This window comes from Aquarana catesbeiana, linkage group LG11 (genome assembly GCF_042186555.1).
Source record: "Aquarana catesbeiana isolate 2022-GZ linkage group LG11, ASM4218655v1, whole genome shotgun sequence".
NCBI lineage: Eukaryota > Metazoa > Chordata > Amphibia > Anura > Ranidae > Aquarana > Aquarana catesbeiana.
In genome coordinates, this window is record NC_133334.1 from 263,108,695 (window position 1) to 263,134,876 (window position 26,182).

The window sequence follows — 26,182 nt, forward strand, 5'->3', positions numbered from 1 at the left end:
CTGCCATTCTGCCCACGATCATGTGTGAATGCAGCCTTATGCCGTGTACACACGAGCAGACTTTTCGACAGCAAAGGTCCGACGGGACGAATCCGCCGAACAATTCATCGTGTGTGGGCTTCATCGGACCTTTGCTGTCGAAAAATCAGACGGACTTTAGAATTGGAACATGTTTCAAATCTTTCCGTCGAAAAATCCGTTCGTCTGTATGCTAGTCCGACGGACAAAAAGGGACGCAAGGGCAGCTATTGGCTACTGGCTATGAACTTCCTTACTCTAGTACGGTCGTACGTCATCACGTTCGAATCAGTCGGACTTTGGTGTGATCGTGTGTAGGCAAGTCCGTTGCATCAGAACTCCGTCGGAACTCCGTCGAAAGTCCGTCAAAAAGTCCTTCAGAGTTCAGTCTGTCGAAAGTCCGCTCGTGTGTGCATTAGGGTTCACTAAAGGTTAAAGAGAAGGTAAACCCTGATGGGTTTTACTTTCTCTTAATTCCCCTGCAAAGTAAAAGCATAATCGGCTAATATTCTAGTAATTGGCTGCACATACTAGCCCATTATGTGCCACTTACCTGCAAACGAAGCCCTTCAAGGGCCGTGGACTCCGGCTCTGTGACTGGCCAGAGTCACGTGACGTCACTCCCGCGCATGCGCCAACAGTCACGGCACAGGCCCTATAGAAAGGGCATGATCGTGCCCTTTCTTTAGTGCGCATGCGTCAATGACATTGGCACAAGCGTGTATGGTAAATATCTCTACTTTAAAGTGAATCACTCATGTGCCACACCTGTAAAATTCATTGGAAAATGGGTCGAATTTTGGAAACAGATTGGAACAACAATATATTATCTTAAAAAAATGTTTTTTATTAAACATTGCATGCAACTGTAAAGTTCTTGAAGGGCTATACTCATTATTCAATTTGAATGTGACTACTGACTACGATACAGTGAATATTTTATTTATGTGTTTAAACATGCACACACACACACAGGAGCAGTGGGGGAAACTGCATGCGATTCGGACAGGAATCGCACAACACTCCTCTTCAAATCACATGCGATTCTTTGCAGTGTGATTTGCGCCAATTTTTATGTATTGATGCAAATCGCACGGCAAAGTATTGGTACTCGGTGTCGGCGAGTACTTAACCAAAAGTATTGGTACTCACCGATAAAAAAAACGGTATCTGTGCAACCCTACCTGTAGGATCCCTGTGGAAGTGGGGAATCACTTATAGGGCAAGAAACAGATTGTGAATGCCAACTATCCAACTATCCTGGGTCCAAATAAAAAAAACATACCCGGAGTTCAGGTTTAGCTTAACTCTTGTACACTACAATGCTAATAGGACACATTGGTTCTTCTAAGAGAAATATACATCAGCTTTGTATCATATTTGGTATCTAACAAATTGTAATTTCATTCTGCTGGTTTTCAGATTGGGAAACTTTGTCATATGGGAACACAGATGTACCCAAAATAGTTGGCATTATCAATCTGCTTCTTGCTCTATATTTAGACTTAATTTACCAAAATGGTTTGAGGCTTTAAAACCCCTTCCCAGCACCACCACCCCCTGCACTTTAAGGGAATCTAAATGCCAAGAGGCAGCTTTGGGCTTTTTGATCATGTGACTGCTGAGATTGGCTGTCTTGTATGCATCAAGAGCTTTCCGTCACATTTTATGTACTGTGCTAAGAGTCTGAGGCATTAAAGGGATTGTAAACCCTCAAGGTTTTTCACCTTAATGCATTCTATGCATTAAGGTGAAAAACCTTTTTATAGTGCAGCAGCCCCCCTTTTACTTACTTGAACCCGATCGCTCCAGCGACGGGGACGAGCAGAGCAGCTGTCTCGGGTCCTCATTGGCTGGATTGATAGCAGTGGTAGCATTAGCTCCGGCTTCTATCAAAGCCAGTAACATGGGAGCCGGGGGGCGGGGCTGAAACCTGCTGTCTGTGTCAATGGACACAGCAGCAGGAGACTCAGGAGCGCACGCATGAGTGTCCCCAGGGAATGCGGGTCTCCGTGGGGGCACTCAAGAAGAGGAGGAGCCAGGGGCGCTGCTGGGGGACCCTAGAAGAGGAGGATCGGGGCCACTCTGTGCAAAACCTTTGCACAGAAGAGGCAAGTATAACATGTTTGTTATTTAAAAAAAAAAACCTTTACAACCCCTTTAAGCTCACGTGCCCAGATGCTGCATGTATGAGTACAGCTAGCTGGAACAAGTTAATATACTCGAGTGTAAAATCCTGGCATATTTCCGCATGGCTGTACATGGGAGTACTTGGATATACGCCGTTGCTTTTGTGCATTTGGATAAACACACATATTCTTGTTTTTGCGCTCATGCATAAAAGCATTGATACATGAGTATGACCCCATACAGCCATGCGATGTAAGGCCAATTGTATATACCACCTGCACTCTCTTGGATTTTACACTAGAGAAAAATAAAAGCCGTTAATTGTCCATGCACACAAGGCTTTCATATTCAAATTAATGGATATATAATAGTCATAATCATCATATTAATAATAAATATAATAAACTAAAACATACAAAATCAATATCTAAAAACAAAAAGAAAAATTTCAGCTTACACAATTTCCCCCACACCGTATGTTTAATAACACAAGTACTCCGTTCTATATCACATTTAATGAGGAACACAAACTAGTCGTTAGTCTCTATTAAAATCATTTAAGAATTCAAGTCATGTATTTCACTATATCAATATGAACTACCTGCCATGATATTCAATTACTAATTATATACAAAAAACATAAATAATCATCATGCCAGATATAATCTCATCAACAAAACCATGATCAGGGGTAAACAAAACAAAAAAATCAGTATGTAATTAAATCTTATATTGCAATTGTTTAATAGCATGCATTTTACCCTTTTATTTATGTAATTGAATTTATTTATCTATTATTTAGTTCTTAACATATTATAAAAACATCTCTAATCATAAATCTTATCTAATTCTTACTATTATTTTCATAATTTATAAAGAATATTATTATAATGTGAAAACTATACTTGAATTTTTCTTTATATAAAGTAGTTGTATCCTCCACTTGGTGATTTTTACCTACTGGTAAGCCTATAATAAGGCTTACCTGTGGGTAAAATTAATATGTCCTAAACCTGCACAGTTTAGGAGATATTAACCCTGAATGCAGCCGCTGACGTCGGCGGCGCATGCGCTCTGAAGGTCCGGCCTATCGTGCCAGAACTTCAGAGTTTCTTGCCAGAACTGAGGGCTCCGTGCTCCTGACGTCATCGCGGCTCCAGCCACTCACAGCGCCGGAGCCCACGAACCCGGTAGAAACACCGGGGGAATATGTCAGCCCCCGCAGCAGCGCCCAGTCACCGTTCGTTCTAAGGTAAGTATTTCACGTGCTATTGTCTTGTTTTGTTTTTTCAGTGGTTTACTACCGCTTTAAGGGACATTTAGGGTTACTATTTACAGTGGGGACGGAAAGTATTCAGAACCCCTTAAATTTTTCACTCTTTGTTATATTGCAGCCATTTGCTAAAATCATTTAAAGTGGTGCTCCACCCCAAAAAAAAAAAAAAATACATGAATGTGCCTAAAAAAAAAAAATTAAAAAAAACATTTGGAAATTTTTTTTTTTTTTTACTCACCTCTAAATGCCTGTTGCTAGGGGGTCCCTCGTAGTCGTGCCTGGGCTGGTGACATCACTTCCCCTCAGCACAGGAAGGGCTCAGCTCTGCTCCCTCCCTCTTGTCAATCATCTGGGACCCATTACAGGTCCCAGATGACTGAGCGGCCAATCACGGAACGCGGCGCCACTCGCGCATGCGCAGTGGGTGCCCGGCTGTGAAGCCACAGCCCGGCGTCCACAGTTGCAATGCCGGCGCCACCCAACGGAGGGGAAGACGAGCAGGGCTTCGATCCTCTGCATCGCTAGACAGAAATGTGGCAAGGCACAGATCTGACCAAGGTTACAAAAAAATTCTGCTGCACTTAAGGTTCCTAAGAGCTCAGTGGCCTCCATAATCCTTAAATGGAAGACGTTTAGGACGACCAGAACCCTTCCTAGAGCTGGCCATCCGGCCAAACTGAGCTATCGGGGGAGAAGAGCCTTGGTGAGAGAGGTAAAGAAGAACCCAAAGATCACTGTGGCTGAGCTCCAGAGATGCAGTTGGGAGATGGGAGAAAGTTGTAGAAAGTCAACCATCACTGCAGCCCTCCACCAGTCGGGGCTTTATGGCAGAGTGGTCCAATGGAAGCCTCTCCTCAGTGCAAGACACATGAAAGTCTGCATGGAGTTTGCTAAAAAACACCTGAAGGACTCCAAGATAGTGAGAAATAAGATTCTTTGGTCTGATGAGACCAAGATAGAACTTAGAATTCTAAGCGGTATGTGTGGAGAAAACCAGGCACTGCTTATCACCTGTCCAGTACAGTCCCAACAGTGAAGCATGGTAGGTTTCAGCTGCAGGGACAGGACGACTGGTTGCAATCAAGGGAAAGATGAATGCGGCCAAGTACAGGGATATCCTGGACGAAAACCTTCTCCAGAGTGCTCAGGACCTCAGACTGGGCCAAAGGTTTACCTTCCAACAAGACAATGACCCTAAGCACACAGCTAAAATAACGAAGGAGTGGCTTCACAACAACTCCGTGACTGTTCTTGAATGGCCCAGCCAGAGCCCTGACTTAAATCCAATTGATCATCTCTGGAGAGACCTAAAAATGTCTGTCCACCAACGTTTACCATCCAACCTGACAGAACTGGAGAGGATCTGCAAGGAGGAATGGCAGAGGATCCCCAAATCCAGGTGTGAAAAACTTGCTGCATCTTTCCCAAAAAGACTCATGGCTGTATTAGATCAAAAGGGGCTTCTACTAAATACTGAGCAAAGGGTCTGAATACTTAGGACCATGTGATATTTCAGTTTTTCTTTTTTAATAAATCTGCAAAAATGTCAACAATTCTGTGTTTTTCTGTCAATATGGGGTGCTGTGTGTACATTAATGAGGAAAAAAATGAACTTAAATGATTTTAGCAAATGGCTGCAATATAACAAAGAGTAAAAAATTTAGGGGGGTCTGAATACTTTCCATCCTCACTGTATATATTTAAAGTATTTGGGGTTAGTTATCTATTTAGGGCTTATTAGTTAGGGTTATTACGTTAAGGCAAAGTGCAATTTTTGGAACGTTTTGTGCATTTGCAACCCATGTCCTTCAATTCAATGACCTGACATAATGCGTGCTAACGCACCACAAAAACATAAATGTGCCCTCAGTGTTCCATACGCCTGCCCTAATAAAGTGTGCTATTACAGTATGAAATGCGTTGATGGCATTTTTAACTGTTGTATGAAAAACACATACTTACCTTTTGACGAGAACATCTCATAGTTAATTCTTTTACCAGTCTGCTGACCTCACCTTCATTTTTTGGGGGTCTTTAGTTCCATATACCTGGATCCTAATACTGTTTAGTACATGATCATCTGGAAAACACTGACAAGTCTCCTAAAGTGGTAGTAAAGTCTTATTTTTAACTTGTACCTACTGGAAAGCCTAGAATAAGGCTTACCTGTAGGTACAGTGAATATCAGCACCTGCACGGTCTAGGAGATATTTACACTGCATGCAGCCCGTGCCGTCCCTTCAGAGGTCCATACCGCGGCTATAAATTAGGTTGCTTGAACTCTGGATGGATTCTTGCATCCCTAAAGATGTTAGCATACCTATTCATTTGAATTAAAATCCTAATATATGCTAACTGAATTGACTATACTTCTACGCATCAACCCCGTGGCACATCTATGGATGAATCCTATAACTCATCTACGGATCTTTCCTGTGGCACTCCTTTGGATTTCTTCGGAACACTCCTGTGTCACTTCTATATACCCCTTTTGTGGTATTCTATGGAACTCTCCTTTGGCACTTCTATACATCCCTCTTTTGGCACTTCTGTAGACTTCATCAGTGACACTTTAACAGATCTCTCCTATGGCACTTCTACGGATTCCATTCTCGAAACGAATGCATTTTTTCTATTATCACACTAAAGTTCCTCCCCGCCAATCAGGAGGTAGGTCTGTGAGACCTGTTTTCCGATTGGCCAAAGTGTCAGGTGATCCTATTGGATGCCTAGCACATGGCAGAAGAGGAGACATGGCGGAGGAAGCTGAAGGAGCAGACCGAGCCACTGCCTGCACACCAGGAGGGGACAACACAGCTGGACAGACTACCCACGGGGGGCGGGGATGGCTGCTGTTTCAGTGCCATGCCACGCCGCTCTGGGGGGGTGTTTGCCCAAAAGAAAAATACACCAGCCACCACTGCTAATCCCTGTTGTGGTACTTCTACAAATCTCACCTACGGCACTTCTACAGATCTCTTCTGTGGAATTTCTACAGATCTCACCTGTGTCACGTCTATGAAATCTTCTTTTGTCACTTCTATGGATCTCTCTTTTGGCACTTTTAGGGATCTCTCCCCTGATACTCTCTTGGCATTTCCAAAGACTTCTTCTGTGAATTCTACGGATCTCTCCTATGACACTTCTATGGAATTCTTCTATGATACTCCTATGGATATCTTCTGTGGCATTTTTTATGGATCTATCCTAAGTCCCTTCCATAGATTCCTCTTGTGGCACTTCTACAGATCCTTCTCATTGTACTTCTATGGACTTCTTCTGTGGCACTTCTATGGATCCCCCCCTCAGCACTTCTACAGATCTCTCCTGTGAATCACCTACTGATTTCCTAGTTGGCATTTCTATGTTTCTCTCCTGTGTCACTTCTTGGGTGGATAGACTTCTATGGATCCCTGTTGTGGCACTTCTATGGATTTCTGTTATGCCATGTCTACAGAACTCTGTTGTGGCACTTCTATGGACCTCTCGTGACGAATCTACAGACCTCTCTTGTGGCACTCCTATGGACCTCTCTAGTGACGAATCCATAGACCTCTCTTGTGGCACTTCTATGGACCTCTCTAGTGACGAATCTACAGACCTCTCTTGTGGTACTTCTATGGACCTCTCTAGTGATGAATCTACAGACCTCTCTTGTGGTACTTCTATGGACCTCTCTGGTGACGAATCTACAGACCTCTCTTGTGGCACTTCTATGGACCTCTCTAGTGACGAATCTACAGACCTCTCTTGTGGTACTTCTATGGACCTCTCTAGTGACGAATCTACAGACCTCTCTTGTGGTACTTCTATGGACCTCTCTTGTGGCATTTTATCCTATTCATTCTTCCCTCTCTCCCGATAGTCTGCAGAATTTCTGTATCTCGTATAAGCGGCTTATAGAAGTTTGTGGAAGTATTTGCAGGAGCACAAAGTAAAGTAGTTTTAAATGTACTTTTGTGAAAGAGATCTATTTTTAGTCCAATTAGAGGAGATGAAACGTAAAGAAGTATCCAGAGGCTGAGAGGATCGCGGCTTTCGCATACTTTATTTCTCGAGTTTCTGTTTCCTTTTTTATTTTCTGCAAATCCAAGTAAATCGCTGAAGTCATAAATCTTTGGAGATGATCCGAAGGTACAAAGGAACTGCATAAGATTGTTCTTCTCCAATGTTTTGTCATTGAGTATTAATTGCTTGTCACACTTAATCCTTGCTAAGTCTTATAGAGCCTATTAGAATCAGTCGGAGGAGGAGGAGAAATGGCTGACATCACTTTAATTAGGGACCTCCAGAGAAAGTGGAGCATAGGACACCTTTCCTGGAAGAGGTAGGTAATATGGCATTGCTTCCTTTCTTTGGAAAATGCTTGGTCCCTGGCCATCATTCTGATCCCTTGTTTTGGATTTTTCCATGGACCTGAACAGATGTGAAGGTGGACTGTTTCGACTTCACTCGCTGCCTGCCTATTCAGGACCAATAGTTCAGAAAACAATGAAGACAAAGGACCAGTTAGGGCTCATGCATGTGGGTGGTTTGTCTCATACAGGTAAAAAACTAGGCATTTCTGGGTTCCTATGAGGTATAGACGCAGCACTAAGCATCATCTATCACTTTCCTCCCCATCCTGACCCTGGCCCGTCCCTTTCATTTACTGGATTTTAGTTCTTTCAATCATGGTGGCTCAGTGTTGCATGTAGGCATTACCTAGGGTTAAATTCATTAAATTTCGTTTTGTATATTCGATTTCTAACAAATTCCAGATTTTCTTAACGATTCGAATTTGGATCAGTCGAAAAATGATCGACCGAATTAAATTCTGTGTGAAAAATAGCTGGTTTTTAAGGAGTGGGCCGCCCGACACATCCTTAACAACCGATGAATCATCAGCCGTCTTCCCCACTGACAGCTGAAATGCAAACAAAAGAATGACGGCAATAGAAAATTCTGAAAAAAAAGACCAGCATGGGGCTCCCCCTTCCAATCCATAACAGGCCCTTAAACGAGCATACAGGCCAGGAAAGAGGGTGGGGGGGCATACCAGGCCACATGCCTTTAACATGGCGGGTGCCCTGATGTAGATCCATCAATCACGATGCCCACCACATCGCCAGACCCGAAAAAAGAAAAAAAAAACCTCTGGTCTCGTTGAAGGCTCCCGCTGTCTGCCTGCTCCTCCATCTGACATTTCTTAAATAGCTTAAGGTCAGGGCCACCCGGCGGTCACGCCTTCTTGTGACGTCATCGAGCAAAGCATTCGAATTGTTCTGAAAATGTGGAATTCATTAGAAAATTAATAAACGAAAAGAAATGTAAAGGGTAAAAAAAAAAGGGGGAAAAAAAATAGCAAATAAAGAAAAAATAATATAGCGCATATAATTGCGACACTAATCATATTTTAATTGAATGTTATTAAAAATTACCTTTCCTTTTCAATCTACAACAACTGTAATTTTCTGAGAATGCATTGCAATATGGCTACCTGGAGTTGTTCTGTACACAGAATGTGTACCGACCACTCCCCAGAAACATCATTTCCTGCGTATGTGATTGGCTCACCAATTTTCCCAGAAGTCTGCCTAAGATACAAGTCAGATTTCAGGCATCCCCTGCAACAAAAATGTCATTTTTAGTGAGATACTTTCAATAAGAGCACGTCTAAAGGCATGCAGGCCCTGCAGCTGCACACCTGACAGTTAATTATGAAACCACTCCCATTAGACCCACTCAGAACAGAGGCTTAGACAAACACAGAGGGATTTCTCAGAATAACAAAAGGTAGGAATCTGCAATAAAGTTTGTTATAATCCTTGCAATGTACATAGATCACCCAGAGGGGAATGTTTTTTTCTCAACAAAAGCAGAGTTACACTTTAAGGAAACTAAACGAATTCCAAAACCAATCAAGGAAACGCAACTGGTAACATAATGAATCTATCCGAAAGGAAACCAATTTTTCCCTTCAGCCCATGTCTAGTGCAGGAAGTGAGCGTTGTCACCCTCAGACAGGAAGTGTGTTACCGGTAGGATCATCAGTTGAAAAGAAAAAAAAAAATTGAAATAAGGAAATGAATGCAGCCACCATATCTATGGGAGGGTAATCTGCAACATCTGACATTCTTGTTCTCGGGTAGACAGAGACACATCTTGAAGCATTCTGCCGGTAAATCCTGAACGCAGATCGTCTTGCCTGAAGCCGTCAGGATTTAATTTGACAGCTAAATTACAGCAAGCCAACGGTTACATTGTTCACACTGTATAAACAAGTTCTGGTAATATACCGGAGCGGCCGCGGGCAAGTCGGAGAGGGTGGGGCACCGTACAGGAGAACGATCCGCGCTCCCCGCGTATTGCTGACATTGTAACAATGACATAAGACCCCTTTCATCATATCTGCTCCATGCAGCTTTACCCATTACCGTTATTATTACAAATCCCGTCCTCCATTAATGGTGAATGTCAGTATTTATTAAGACTTGATGGAGCCTCGTTTTCTCACTATTCCGAAGAAAAAAAAATAAAAAATTGGCGCTTTGCAAGTATATGAAACTCATTCATTATTTCTAATAGCCATGTACCTTGGCTGGCTGCTGAAAATTTATCAGTATAAAAAATGATTAAAATTCACCGAGAACTTATAAATCTCCTGAAACTGAATATTGCTGCTGCGTTAGAGGTGACAATGGACCACATGGACAAGAAAATAATTGGAAGATCAAATTCATGTTGGGCACTTCAGACAGTGCAGGTCAGACAAAAAAAAACAACAACATTTGATTGGTCGTTGATTAATATAATTGTTTATATTTCCTGTAGTGCTTAACCTTGGATACACACAAGTGTGTGATACCAACTGGTAGCTTGCAGCATATGGAAGATGTAGAGGCACATGAATGCTTTTTTGCATGAGCAGCGAGGCTGCATTGACTTTAAGCATTTGCTAGATGCACTTTTTTGTGTGTTTTTCCCACAGCCTACTCATTTGAATGGGTTGCCCTACACTTTACAAACGCACCAAAGATCGGCGTGCTTATTACAATTAATTTTAGTGCATTTGTAAATAATCCTAAATCCTGTGCTCTGCGTCTTTAAGAAATGTATACAAGGAACAGCAGCACTCCTATAACCTGAATACAAAAGATTTCAATACAAAAATAGGTGCACTGTCCCTTTAAGGGCTCATAAAATAAAACTATGTAATAATTTACACATCACAAATAAAATGCATCAATGTAAAAACAATAAAATTAATTAAAAGATCAAAATTGCTATGTAACAACACCCCCAAAATATGGTACCTTATCCTGAAAGTGCATAGCTGTTACACCAAACAAAAAATAAATGAATAATATACTGTATATGATTAGATTATAGAAAATAAACATAAATTCATGTTTAAAGTCCATAAATGGACGCATTTCCTTGCCAGGGAACATCTTCAGAGGACAGGAGACTTGTAGTGCACAATAAACATGATTGTAGTGTTACACAATGTGCTTTCTTTCTGTCCCTTGAAGATGTTCCCTTGCAATGAAACGCGTTGGTAGGAATCTAAGTGTGACGTCATCACACATGCTGATCTTGAGTTCTGCTTGCTTTTATTGTGTATTATCATAAGTACCTTGTAAAGCACAATAAACATGATAGTATGGTAGTGCTACACAATGTGCTTGCTTTGTCTTCTTGTCCCCTGAAGATGTTCCTTGGCATTGAAACACGTTGGTAGGAACCTAAGCGTGACCTCATCACACATTCCCATCTTGCTGCAGCAGTGTGAGTTCTGACTGTCTCTATTGTGTATTATTGTAAGTACCTTGTAGTGCACAATAAACATGATTGTATAATAGTACTACACAATGTGCTTGCTTCGTATTCCTGTCCCCTGAAGACATTCCTTGGCATTGAAACACGTTAGCCGAAGCCTAAGTGTGACGTCATGATGCACGCCAATCTTGTTGCACTGGCGCAAGTTCTCCTGGTCTCTATTGTGTATTTCTGTAGGAACCTTTTACTGCACAATAAATATGATTTCATGATAGTACTACACAATGTGTTTGCTTCATTTTCCTGTCCCCTGAAGACGTTCCTTGGCAATGAAATGCATTGGGTGGAGCCTAAGCTTGACGTCATCATGCACGCCGATCTCGTTGCGTTGGTGCAAGTTCTGTTCTTCTTTATTGTGTATTATAGAAAGAACCTTGCAGTGCACAATAAATATGATGATATGATGTATGATAGTTCTACACGATGTGCTTGCTTTGTCTTTCTGTCCCCTGCAGATGTTCCTTGGCAACAAAACACACTGATAGGAAAACAATTTCATTTTATGAGCAATTAAAGGGGACAGCGCACCTATTTTTGTGTTTAAATGTTAGTGCCTCTGCTGGCCCTGTTTTGGGTGCCACGAACAATTAATGGCACTACAAAACACAACATGCGCATTTCACACAGTCAGAGAAAGCGTCTGAAAACAAGCTTACCACCGCGTATTCACGAAATGCGCAGATGTGAGCCAGAGCCTGAAAACAAAATTTCGCTGGAAGCGGAGTCTCCCAGGTGGTCCTGGCAGAGCCCAGCGGCACATATGTTCAATGCGTAGGTGATTCTACACGCATGTGCAAGTGTCAAGGCCTGGACTTGAACCTGAGACCTCTGCTGTGATTGGCAATGATTCTTCTCGCTGAGCTACCTGCAGGGCTGGCCCAAGACATTGTGCTGCCTGGGTCCAAGAATTAAATACTGCCCCCTTCAGTCTTCAGTGCCTAGCCTCATGTATGCACCAGAGTATAAGGAGGCAGGCCGGGGGCGCGAGGCTGGCTGCACCCCCTTCTCCAGTTTCACCCAATAGGAATGCTGCGCCAGAACATCGGCTACTGGTGGAGCCAGTGGGGGAAGGGATCTTTCATTGTTCTCTGTCTCCTGTGGATACCGCGCCCCCTGAAAGCACACACATCTGAGCTCATCATGTGTTTAACAGCCGGTGTTAGACTGTGTGCGAGCACCCTTGCCCTCGGCAACCATAAATATACGCGTTGAGGGCAACAGGACGGCATTTTTATGGGGCCGTTGTCACCCTTGACTATGCTTTTGCCTGATCCCAACCTGCAACCACTTGTCACCAACCCTTGGCTTGTTTACTGACTATGCTTTTGTTTGCTCCTTACCTGCTATATCTGCTAGTGGACTCTGGCTTGCTCACCTCCTTGTCAAGCAATCCCGAGGACGCGACCTGGTACCAACACACAGAAAAACCCATCTCTACCATCAGGAGCTCTGGTGAACGCTGGTTAGTACTTAGACTCCGCACCTCTAGGTGAGCCCGCATCATCCGCCAGGGTACACTGCTTTTTTTTGCCTATCCTGCTGGTCAGTAGGAGTCCCCCTACAGCTATAGCTACTGGTCTCTGAGCCCGACCCCTGAGCATCACACCAAGACAGGAACATTTTGGAATTCTCTAGTAGCAGTCTTTGCGCATGTGCAGGAAAACCTGTGCAAGCGCATATGCCCAGGGAACTTGGCGCACAAAAACTTCCACCTTTCTATAATCAAAAATATGTCCTTGAGCTCCAGATGATGTCATCAGTCTGATTCACGCAGAAGGAAGCTTTTCTTTAGTCTCCTCTCCCCCAGTGATCAGACTGTACATTGTAACTTTGTTTTAAGTCACAAGGTGTTCCCCATTTCTTCTCTTGTGCCTCCAATTGTGTGTCTCAAACGGTATGGAGTGGGTTGAATAAAGTGAACAGCAATGTAGAACACAGTGAGGAGTTTGAATTACAGGAATGAACATTATTTATTTTTTCCCCGAGTGCGGAATAATTGATATTGACGAGATTCAGGCTCCGTGTTGTGTTATTGGGAGAGGCCGGCGATCAATGACTGTATAATATAGGCGCAAGATTTGTTGAGTTAATTACGAGAGCAAAGTCTTTCAGAGACGTCTACGGGAAGAAAGTTCCCAGGCTTTGTTTACAACCCCGCATCTGCTGCCTGCCTTGACCTTTGATTTGTCCATCTATAGACCTTTTGCCTGCCACCAGCCATCATCCAGGGTCACCATCGACTTACTGGACTGAGATGACGGCTCTGAGATGGCAAAATTGTGTAAATCCTGGTGCCTGTGCGTGGAAACGTGGCACATATGCAGATGCCCGTGGCAGTGGCGTATCTAGAACAGTGGCGGCTGGTGCTAACCTTTATGGGGGGGGTTGGCAAACAATCCCCCCAGGTCTGAACTCACTCCTCCACCGTCGCGGCGCAGTGGCGTCCTCGACTTCTCCTCCTGGCCAACCCGATCCGCCTCCTGTCCTGAATGGCCAGGAGGAGAAGCCAATAGCAAATATTGATTCGCTAGTGTCAGAAGTGGGTGGGTTTGGGGCGCAGTGCTTTGCACCCTGAACCCAACCTTTTTCAAGCCAATTAGAGCTTTCGGCTCTAATCATGTGGCTTGATTAAAAAAAAAAAAAAAAAAAAAAAAAAAACTCCTCGTGTCTTTATGGACCTTGCTTTGTGCACTGGTACGCAAGTCATGTTGGAACAGGAAGGGGCCATCCCCAAAATGTTCCCACAAAGTTGGCAACATGAAATTATCCAAAATGTCTTGGTATACTGACGCCTTAAGAGCTCCCTTCACTGGAACTAAGAGGCCAAGCCCCACCCCTGAAAAACAACCCCCACACCATAATCCCCTCTCTACTCAATGATTTGGACCAGCGCACAAAGCAAGGTCCATAGCGAGGTTGGGGTGGAGGAACTTGACTGGCCTGCACAGAGTCCTCACTTCAACCTGATAGAACACATTTGGGATGAATTAAAGCAGAGACTGCAAGCCAGGCCTTCTCATCCAACATCAGTGCCTGACCTCACAAATGTGCTTCTGGAAGAATGGTCAAACATTCCCATAGACACACTCCTAAACCTTGTGAACAGCCTTCCCAGAAGATTTGAAGCTGTTATAGCTGCAAAGGGTGGGCCAACTCAATATTGAACCCTACGGACTAAGACTGGGATGCCATTAAAGTTCATGTGCGTGTAAAGGCAGGCGTCCCAATACTTTTGACAATATAGTGTAAAACAAAAGATTGCTTATATTGGTGTCCTCGTGTTGATTTCACCTCCCCGGATCCTTCCTCATTTATATTCTTCTTCTCTCCGTTTCTATTCTTTTTGCTTTTCAAACTCTTTAATTTATCTCACATTACCATTTACACTCTTATCTATACTAAAATAGCACTACAATATGTATATATCCACAACTTAAAATCATTTTAAGACTGTATTACCATTTATGTTATACAGTCATGGTTGAAAACATCATAAGCATATTATCTATCTTAAACTACTATTATAAACATGAAACTATATACAACTCACCGTATTTTCTTGTATTTTCTTTATTATAATAGCTGTTATAGCTGCAAAGGGTGGACCAACTCAGTAGTGAACCCTACGGACTAATGCCCCGTACACACGGTCGGATTTTCCGACAGAAAATGTGTGATAGGACCTTGTTGTCGGAAATTCCGACCGTGTGTGGGCTCCATCACACATTTTCCATCGGATTTTCCGACACACAAAGTTTGAGAGCAGGCTATAAAATTTTCCGACAACAAAATCCGTTGTCGGAAATTCCGATCGTGTGTACACAAATCTGACGCACAAAGTGCCACGCATGCTCAGAATAAATAAAGAGATGAAAGCTATTGGCTACTGCCCCGTTTATAGTCCCGACGTACGTGTTTTACGTCACCGCGTTCAGAACGATCGGATTTTCCGACAACTTTGTGCGACCGTGTGTATGCAAGACAAGTTTGAGCCAACATCCGTCGGAAAAAATCCTAGGATTTTTTTTGTCGGAATGTCCGAAACAAAGTCCGACCGTGTGTACGGGGCATAAGACTGGGATGTCATTAAAGTTCATGTGTGTGTAAAGGCAGGTGTCCCAATAATTTTGACAATATAGTGTATCTAAAAGCAGCCCATTGTTTCTAATGGGCCTATACACACAGGTGTATTACTTGTGCCGAGTGTAGATCAGTTAATGTATATATATATATATATATATATATATATATATACACACACACACACATACATACATATATATATATATATATATATATACACAAACACACACACACACACACATTTATATATATATATATATATATATATATATATATATATATACACATACATACATACACACACACATATACATATATATACACACACACACATACATACATACATACATACATATATATATACACACACACAATATTTTAGGCACATGCTGTATACGCACATAGGAGAAAAGCTAGAATTTTTAGGTGTGCATACGCACAAAGACGTACATTTACTATACAGGCCATTTCTATGCAGGAATTTTCTACCAGGAATCTGATAGTCACACAGTACCGTGAGGAAGAACCCTTAACATGCAGCCCAAAAATTTTGAATGGCCCAATGAGCAATGGCCCAAAAAAATGGACATGCCCCGTTCTTTGAATGGTAGTACATCAGCATGCGTTGTAGAATGCTGTAACTTGTCTCAGAGCTGCATTGCCTTAGCGGGTTGGAGTGCTGTTCAAAATTAATAGCACCACAACCCCACCTGTGCGATGCTATACGTCACAACAAGAAAACGCCAGCAAGAGCCCAAGTGTCAGACAAGTGGCTTCAACCCGGCTTCATGCAGGCCACGTGACCGACGCATTTCGTACTCCCCACAGGGGCTTAGTCATGAAGGCCCTATTCCCCTGAATGGGCTGCCCTCCGTACAACAAACATGCAAAATGAGCTCCTGTACCTTTTTTGGCACTTTTTTTTTCAGGCAGGTTTTGCGCACGTATGAGCGCGTTTTATCACGCAACAAAACACTGGACTGCTACTTGCGTTTGGCACAAGCGCAAAGCACCTTTTTCGCACGTTTCCCGAAACATGGGCAGAAACACAAATTGCTGCCCGTGTTCCCGGAACGCTTAGGTGTGAATGCAGCCTAATGTACGTCACCCGTTTGCTGCAGGCAGGAGGAAGCATTTCCTCAGTCCCCCCCCCCCCCCCGGTGATCGGACTGGAACATTATAACTTTGTAAAAAAATATATATCTTCAACAAGATCGGAGTTTGTTTTCAGACTACGCCATCAAAGTGGCATCTAAATGCTAGATAAAGGTACGATGTTGAAGAACAAAAAAAAAAAAAAAAGTGAACTTGCTGCAGAGAGTACAAATCACTGTGAAGGTAAGATAGCAGTAATGAGAAAAATAAGGGCTGAACAACAAAACAAAAACGCGGCAAGAGTGATTATGTGTATATTTATCTGACACGACCACAATAAACATAGAGAGCGGATTCAGTTCACTGTACGGCGCGATGGTTCCCGGGGGAGCGCTACGCTTCCATTAACATCCATTAGGAAACGTGAGGATATTTATTACAATGGCGCAAAAAATCTTCTCAAGTCTTTAATGAAGGCTCTGCGTTGCATACTTATTAGGCCGCTGCTGCAACATATATATATGGGAGGGAATGGAATGGGAAGCACGCAATACTTGGAAATTAGAAAAAAAAGAAAAACGCCGTTCTGCCATTGCTTTGTCGATAATTCAGGAGCGGCTCTGGTATCTGTCAATAGTATAGCATGGAGCGCCAATTAAATGTCAGCAGCATTTTAATTCGCTTGTCATTCCCATTGCCGTTAACGCAAAAATTATTTCCGACTGCAGGAAAACCTTGACGGGCCGCGGGGACGCAATAAATGCACGTATTGATTCTTTAATCATTCTACCGGTAGCATGAGAAGGGTATTAGAAGAGGGGGGGGGGGGGGTTGTGCAACAATGCAAGGGATTTGAAGCTTTGTGATGTAACATGGAACGCTCTCCACTCCAGGGGATGGGTCATCACACGTGGAATGTTGATACAATGCAAAAGCAGTCATACTCGTATACTACTTTAGGTTTTAAGTGAGCCTGTGGTCCACCTAAAATATTCTGAAGCACCCCAGTCTAACATGCATACAATTTTATTGTTGCTTATCAAGCCTGAGCCTAAGACAAACCGACAACTGCATTATCTTCACTTCAGAGGTACTCCCATCACATCAGAGGTCCTCCCCATCACATCAGAGGTCCCCCCATCACATCAGAGGTCCTCCCCATCACATCAGAGGTACTCCCCATCACATCAGAGGTACTCCCCATCACATCAGAGGTCCTTCCCATCACATCAGAGGTCCCCCCATCACATCAGAGGTCCTCCCCATCACATCAGAGGTCCCCCCATCACATCAGAGGTACTCCCATCACATCAGAGGTCCTCCCCATCACATCAGAGGTCCTCCCCATCACATCAGAGGTCCTCCCCATCACATCAGAGGTCTCCCCATCACATCAGAGGTCCCCCCATCACATCAGAGGTACTCCCATCACATCAGAGGTCCTCCCCATCACATCAGAGGTCTCCCCATCACATCAGAGGTCCTCCCCATCACATCAGAGGTCCCCCCATCACATCAGAGGTACTCCCATCACATCAGAGGTCTCCCCATCACATCAGAGGTCCCCCCCATCACATCAGATTCCCCTTCACATTGGAGTCCCCCAAATCAAAACAGAGGTCCCCTCTTCACATTAGAAGTTCCCCCATCACAACAGTTTCCCCCTTCACTATGAAGCCCCCCCCAATCACATTAGAGGTCCCCCATCACATCAGAATCCCCCTTCACATTGAAGTCCCCCCCAATCACATCAGAGGTCCCCCCATCACATCAGAAGTCCCTCCATTACATCAGACTTCCCCTTCACAGTAAAGGTCCTCCCATCACATCAGAGCCCATATTCACATAAAAGGGCTCCCCATCACATCAGAGCCCCCCCTTTACATCAGCCCTATGAATCAGAGATCTCCCGATACATGAGAGACCCTCATCAAATCAGACACACTCCTATACATACATATGTACATCGGAGTGAGAGCAATAGATCTTGTTCAACTCAACAGTAAATTGTTGAACTGTAAAGGTCTTTAAAAGGTGTCATCTATAAACCATGTTGGGTACTGTAGTTTTTTGCGCACGCAGTTTTGAGGCTTGACATGTTGTGTATCCATTTACTCGACACAAACTCGTCTTTTATATTTTAGCAATTAATTCAGTTTTGTATTATGTTTGTGTGCACTAAAATTAATTTGAATCCGTTTTTTACTGAAAATTTGGGTTTGATAAACAATTGCCCCAGGGTCCATATATCATGTTTTGAGTTTTTAAGTAATCTTCAGACCTAAAATGTCCATTTTAACACGTGAAATAAACTGAAAAAAGCAAAAAGCTCCAGCAGAGAAAGGCTTGAAACCTTATTTACAGTATTTTCCCTTGCAATGCGCCACTGACTTGCCAGACAATATTCCAAAAACTGCTGATCTACTGGGATTTTCATACACAACCATCTCTCGGGTTTCCAGAGAATGGTCGGAAAAAGAGAAAATATCCAGTGAGCGGCAGATGTGTGGAGAAAAATGCCTTGTTGATGTCAGAGGTCAGAAGAGAATGAGCAGACTGGTTCCAGATGATAGTAAGGCAACAGTAACTCAAATACCCACTTGTTACACCCAAGAATACCATCTCTGAATGCACAACACATCGAACCTTGAAGCAGCAGAAGACCACACCGGGTGCCACTCCTGTCAGCTAAAAACAGGAAACAGAGGCTACAATTCACACAGGCTCACCAAAATAGGACAACAGAAGATTGGAAAAATGTTGCCTGGTCTGATGAGTCTCGATTTCATCTGCGACATTCAGATGGTAGGGTCAGAATTTGGCATAAACAACATGAAAGCATGGATCCATTCTGCCTTGTATCACCGGTTCAGGCTGGTGGTGGTGGTGTAATGGTGTGGGGGGATATTTTCTTGGCACCCGTTGGGCCCCTTAGTATCAATTGTGCATCGTTTAAATTCCACGGTCTACCTGAGTATTGTTGCTGACCATGTCCATCCCTTTATGACTACAGTGTACCCATCTTCTGATGGCTCCTTCCAGCAGGATAATGCACCATGTCACAAAGCTCCGATCATCTCACCACTGGACAATGAGGTCACTGTACTCCAATGGCCTCCACACTCACCAGATCTCATCCAATAGAGCTCCACACTCACCAGATCTCATCCAATAGAGCACCTTTGGGATGTGGTGGAACGACAGATTCCCATTATGGATGTGCAGCCATCAGATCTGCTGCAACTGCGTGATGCCATCATGGGACTCTAAAGTGTAATGTTTCCAACACCTTGTTGAATCTTTGCCATGAAGAAGACAGTTCTGAAGGCAATGCAGTACTAGCAAGGTGTACCTAATAAAGCGGCTGGTGAGTGTATAACCTTATATTGAAAACAAACTTAGAGCACCCTCTACAATTAAGCTCCGGGGTCGGGCAAAATTCATCAGAGAGCGTGGCGAGAGAAGGGCCGAGGCCGTTTCACCGTTACCTTACATCCGAGTGACAAGAGTTCGGAGTCCTTAGACTTCCTTATAGGAATAAATGGTCTCCCGACAGGGTCTCTTTAATCCCCCCATCACGTTTTGTATAGCAGTAGTAAAATCAGAGCAGATCATACAAACTCCATGCACCTTGGAAGCCCTAACCACTTAGCCGCTGCAATGCCCAGCAATATGAATTCTATCAGAGACATTTTGTTATCTAATCCTTATAAAAATGTCATTGTTTTTTCTTCCCCCGCCCCCCGATCACCTCTTAACGCGATTTTTCCGTAACCTTGTTAAAATTATCTACGTCGGCGGAACGAAAAAGAAAAAAAAATGGAAAATAATGATTCTTTATGACTTATTAACAAGACCGTTCCATGTTATTTCCGGATCCTCAACATAGGTCTTCTTTTTAATGGGTTCAGGTCATGACGAAGCCGCTTGTCAATCAAGGGAAACTATAGAATTTATTAGCGCAATGGGCGGAAAAAAAAAGAAAGAAAAGGAAGGGAACGAGGATGTCTGTAATAATGTTGGAAGGAGAATATTGCATTATGGGCTCATAAACGAGGCCATCACCATCTCTGGAGTGTCTGTCAAATTAAAGAGAAATATTCAGGCCGACCTTTAGACCTTCCTCTGGAAAACGGCTGGGAAGCCCTCATTGCATATTCTATGGAGCTTCTTTGCTGCCAATTAACAATAAATCGCCAAAGCGCAAGTCTATCACCGCTACCGAGCCAAGATTCCCGGCTAAAATGGAAAATTAGAAGCTGTATCGTTCCCGTAGAGCTAATTGCTTTGTATGTTACCCAAGCGGCAGACTTTGAAACAGAGAAGAATAAAACCACAAGAATTAGAAGAAAAAAAATAAAAATCTTTGGTTCCATTAGTGTCCAATATTTTTTAATTAGAGTTTTCAGTTTTCTGAGTCAGACCATTCATTCCAACAACTACCCTCCCATTACGATTATGTGCGTATTTTATGTATGTTGGCTTAGTTTACACTTGCGGTTTGGATGGTAAAAATTAGGAGTGCACCGAATAGAAATTCTGGTGCCGAAACCGAAAACCGATACCGAAACCGTAAACGACAGTTTTTAAAAAATATTTTTATAAATAATATTATAATATTCTACTTTTTAATTAATATCATCAATTTAAATTAATATGAATTTATTGTTGGCCATTATTGGCGCCTTTAGTGCAAGAAAAGCTCAAGAAAAATGCAGTCTGCAGTCCCTGACCATCTCTTGTATCATGTCCTCAGTCTCTAACCATCCCTTGTATCATGTCCTCAGTCTCTAACCATCCCTTGTATCATGTCCTCAGTCTCTAACCATCTCTTGTATCATGTCCTCAGTCTCTAACCATCTCTTGCATCATGTCCTCAGTCTCTAACCATCTCTTGCATCATGTCCTCAGTCTCTAACCATCCCTTGTATCATGTCCTCAGTCTCTAACCATCTCTTGTATCATGTCCTCAGTCTCTAACCATCTCTTGTATCATGTCCTCAGTCTCTAACCATCCCTTGTATCATGTCCTCAGTCTCTAACCATCCCTTGTATCATGTCCTCAGTCTCTAACCATCCCTTGTATCATGTCCTCAGTCTTTAACCATCCCTTGTATCATGTCCTCAGTCTCTAACCATCCCTTGTATCATGCCCTCAGTCTCTAACCATCCCTTGTATCATGTCCTCAGTCTCTAACCATCCCTTGTATTATGTCCTCAGTCTTTAACCATCCCTTGTATCATGTCCTCAGTCTCTAACCATCCCTTGCATCAGGTCCACAGTCTTTAACCACCTCTTGTATCATGTACTCAATCTCTAACCCTTTCTTGTATCATGGCCTCAGTCTTTAAACCTTTTCTAATATCATGTCCACAGTCTCTAACCACCTCTTGTATGATGTCCACAGTCTCTAACCACCTCTTGTATCATGTCTACAGTCTCTAACCACCTCTTGTATCAGGTTCACAGTCTTTAACCATCTCTTGTATCATGTGCACAGTCTCTAACCATCTCTTTTATCAGGTGCACAGTCTCTAACCTTTTCTTGTATCATGTCCTCAGTCTCTAACCTTTTCTTGTATCATGTCCTCAGTATCTAACCTTTTCTTGTATCATGTCCTCAGTCTCTAACCATTGCTTGTATCAGGTCCACAGTCTCTAACCACCTCTTGTATCAGCAGCCTTCCCAGTGCATGTGAGATGCATCCTCTCACCAGTGCATGTTAGATACAGCCTACCAGTGCATGATAGATGCACCCTCTCACCAGTGCATGTTAGATCCAGCCTACCAGTGCATGTTAGATACAGCCTACCAGTGCATGATAGATGCACCCTCTCACCAGTGCATGTTAAATACAGCCTACCGGTGCGTGTTGGATGCAGCCTACCAGTGCCTGTGGTTTCAGCCTAACACCAGCGCCTGTGGATGCAGCCTGCCTGTGCCATAAGATGCAGTCTGTCTGTGCCCGGATCAGAGCGGCACTCTTCCGCTGTGTGTGAGGGAGCTGGATTTGAATTGCCGCCTCCTGTGATCACGTCACACTGATTCAATGTCCCGGCATTGGATCAGTGTGCCGTCTATAACAGGAGGCGGCACATTGTTACTACGGCGGCCCAGGCAATTCAGCTCCCTGACACAGGGAGATTGCCACTCTGCAAGGAGAGGAGCAGGGAGGGGAGGACAGGACCCTGAGCCGCCTGAATGACACCCCGCAATGGGCGGCACCCGGCGGGGCAGCGACCGCTACCACGTATGCGCAATTATCGCCAAGTATTATCCCTCCTATCATGTTTGACAGGCAGTACTGCTGCTGAACCTCAGTGTTTTGTGTTGTACAGGGAGGAAAAAAGTATTTGAACCCCTGCGGATTATGTACGTTTGCCCACTGACAAAGAAATGATCGGTCTATAATTTTAATAGCAGGTTTGTTTGTTTTTTTAACAGTGAGAGACAGAATAACAACAAAAATATCCATAAAAACGCATTTCAAAAAAGTTATAATTTGTTCTGCATTTTAATGAGTGAAATAAGTATTTGACCCCTTCACAAAACATGACTTAGTACTTGGCGGCAAAACCTTTGTTGGCGATCACAGTGGTCAGATGTTTCTTGTAGTTGTAGCTGATTTTAGCTGACAGGAGAGGTACCCGGTGTGGTCTTCTGCTGCTGTAGCCCGTCTGCTTCAGGGTTCGATGAGTTTCTTGGGTGTAACAAATGGTTATTTGAGTTACTGTTGCCTTTCTATCATCGAAAACAGATGATATTTTTCTCTATTGGCTAATTAAGATACACCAAAGCCCAAAAACACTTTAAAAACTCTGTACACAAAATGCTCAAAATCACGCATACAAACGCTCAGAAATGCGACGCTCAGGTGTGAATGCAGCCTAACAGCAAACATGGATACCAACAACTGCAATGATTTAGCGAGCATGCCGGCCCAAAAAATAAGGTGTAAACTAGACTAACTCGGGCCAACAACCCTCCGTAAAATGAAATACAAAGCTCTCCCGACTGAGTGGAGTATTCCTTTAAGGAAAAGCGCCATGGTACGCCTAAAATACCTCAAAACAAGAATAACTATCTGGATGATACACTCACTTCTTCAAATAGAAACATTGTTATTGTTGCCAAAGAAACTGCAGGTTCCGAGGTTCATCCGTATTATCTGCAACAATATCCCCGCAGTCGTGTTTGATTCTCAACATCGCTTTGGTCATCTTTCCTTTTTTTATCCCTCCATGTTGACAAATCGCATAAAATGTCAACTGAAAAATATCTCACAATTTTCTACCTGTATTTTCTGCACATTTTTCTTCTTTTGATTCTATTAAAAGGTACATGACGGGCAAAACTGGAAATGAAGTGGACCCAGCCGGAGAAATATTTTTATAATGTTCAGTACATACAGTACGGGTCAGGTATTACAGTCTGATCACTGGCTGGGGGGGGAGACTGAGTAAATGCTTGTTCCTGCCTGCAGCAGACTGATCACATCATCTCAGCCAAGGCAAAGTTACTGGACTGGAACAGGAAGGATCTTTATTTTTAACCTCTTGGCGCCAACAGCACACAAATATGCGGCCTCTTGGCTGGTGGGCCTTTGGCGCCGAGCGGCCAAATATTTGCGTGCTATATTGCGAAAACAGCTGTGCCAAGAGAGCATGCCCTGCATGTTCCGGGCACAGTTACCCGCGGCTGACGGAAAGCCAGTGTTAATTTTACTCTTAGGACTAAAATGGCATTTTAGTTTTAGTCCCATTTTAGTCTTCTGCAATTGTTGTAGTTTTAGTCGTATTTAGTCGACTAAATCTCCAGTACATTTCAGTAATTGCAATTTAGTTTTAGTCATAGTCTTTTGATTAAAATGGCTTTTAGTTTTAGTCGTATTTTAGTCATCCCAATTGTTTTAGTTTTAGTCGTATTTTACTCGACTAAAATAGTATTCATTTAGTCGACGAAAATGTTTTCGTTTTAGTTGACTAATTTAACACTGCGGAAAGCTACCAATCGCTGCTTGCTCCTTCCGATCATGTGACCGCCATGACAGCCAATCACGGCGGTCACATGATCATAAAAGAGAACAAGAAGACCTGGACAGCCGCACACCAGAATGGATAAATCCGTCTTTTATTCAAAATACAGGTCAATGGGGTACACAAAACACGACTGTGGGGTGGTACAAGAAGAGTTGACGCGTTTCGCACTTACACCAAGTGCTTACTGAGCTGACGCGTTTCACACTTACGCCAAGTGCTTACTGAGTAAGCACTTGGTGTAAGTGCAAAACGCGTCAGCTCTTCTTGTACCACGCCACAGTCGTGCTTTGTGTACCCCATGATCCTGTATTTTGAATAAAAGACGGATTTATCCATTCCGGTGTGCGGCTGTCCAGGTCTTCTTGTTCTCTTCTACTTGCATCAGCATTTAGCAAGCACCTGGGGCTCTTCTCTTCCTGGAGGTAATGAGACACAAGCACTCTGGTTTAAGCCCCTCTTTGAGCGGAGGATCCCACATCACATGAGCATAAACCCCGCCCCGCCTCCCGTCATCCAAGGCTCCATTCACATTTAAGCATACTACAGCGACACCTGCTGCACCGCGTTTTCTGAGGCTTTTTTGTGTGTGTTTTTGCAGCGCATTTTTGGAGCAGATCGTTCATTTGAATGGGCCTCCCTCCGCTACAAAAAACACGCCAAAGAAGCTCACGTACCAAATTTTGGCACAGAGCCAGGCACATCTGGTGTTGCCAATTGGTGCTTTTGGTGTTGGTGCAGTAGGTCGTTTTGTGCCGCGATATTGGCACGTTTTGTTGCTCGCCGATTGCGGCAAAATCGCGCCACATTTGAGGTGCAGTTAAGAAATAACGGCATCGCAAACGCATCCCATGTTTTGCGCGATTCAGGAATGGCGTGATTCTGCCGGCGATTCCAGTACGCTCAGGTGTGCACGGAGCCTCAAACCCCTTAAACGGCCGGGAGGCCCCGATGCCAAGTAATTAATATGAGGTTGAGTTTTTTTTCATTGGTGATCAGTAAGAAGTAAGCGATATTAAACCCAAAGCCAAAAATGTATTATATTGCAGCTTACCGATCCTTAGATGTGGTGGCTTCATTAGTTTTAATTTTCTTTGGCTTTTTTCCCCCCCTCTGTTTTCATCTGGTGACCTGGGCAGTAACACACCTCCAGTATTAGTGAGGCACAACTCAGGAGCCAATGGCGCCGCTGCTGTCTCTTAGCCAATCAAGAGGAGAGTCCCGGACTGCTAAGACACTCGTGGACATCGCTGGACAGAGATGGGGCTCAGGTAAGTATTAGGGGGTGCTGGGGAGGCTACTACACACAGAAGGCTTTTTATCTTAATGCATAAAGATAAAAAAAAAACTTCTGCTTCTACAACTCCTTTAAATGGTTTGTCTCATTCAAGTAAACTGATACATTCCGCTTTAGAGCTTGTTCTTTTGAAAAAACAAACAGACTTACTGGCCAGATCACCAGATGAAAATAAAGGGAAATAAGCCCAAAAAAGGAAACAGCCATCACATCTAAGAATTGGTAAGCTTTAATATAATAAAGGTGTGTTATAACATTACACGTTCCTCTACCCAACCAAAATTAAGGTGGTACCACATCCCAAAATTACTGGAATCTAAAGAAACAAAGAAAAAAAGGGAACGTGGGACTTTTGGGCACCCAATAAATTTATATTAAATATGATAAAAAATATCTAATTTTATTCAGCATCAAAACAATTTAA

General features: G+C 43.3%; 1 protein-coding gene across 3 annotated transcripts in view; it reads right to left on the bottom strand.

Moving 5' to 3' along the window:
- Window positions 1–26,182, bottom strand: part of CHST8 (carbohydrate sulfotransferase 8) — a 517,055-nt gene that overhangs the window by 435,377 nt on the left and 55,496 nt on the right. Inside the window, exon 1 of one of the 3 annotated variants that reach the window (XM_073605772.1) lies at window positions 8,904–9,028. The exons of the other annotated variants lie outside the window; for them this stretch is intronic. The gene's annotated coding sequence lies outside the window, so the exon portion shown is untranslated. Of the gene's footprint in view, window positions 1–8,903; window positions 9,029–26,182 lie in introns of those variants that run through there. 3 annotated transcript variants of the gene reach the window in all.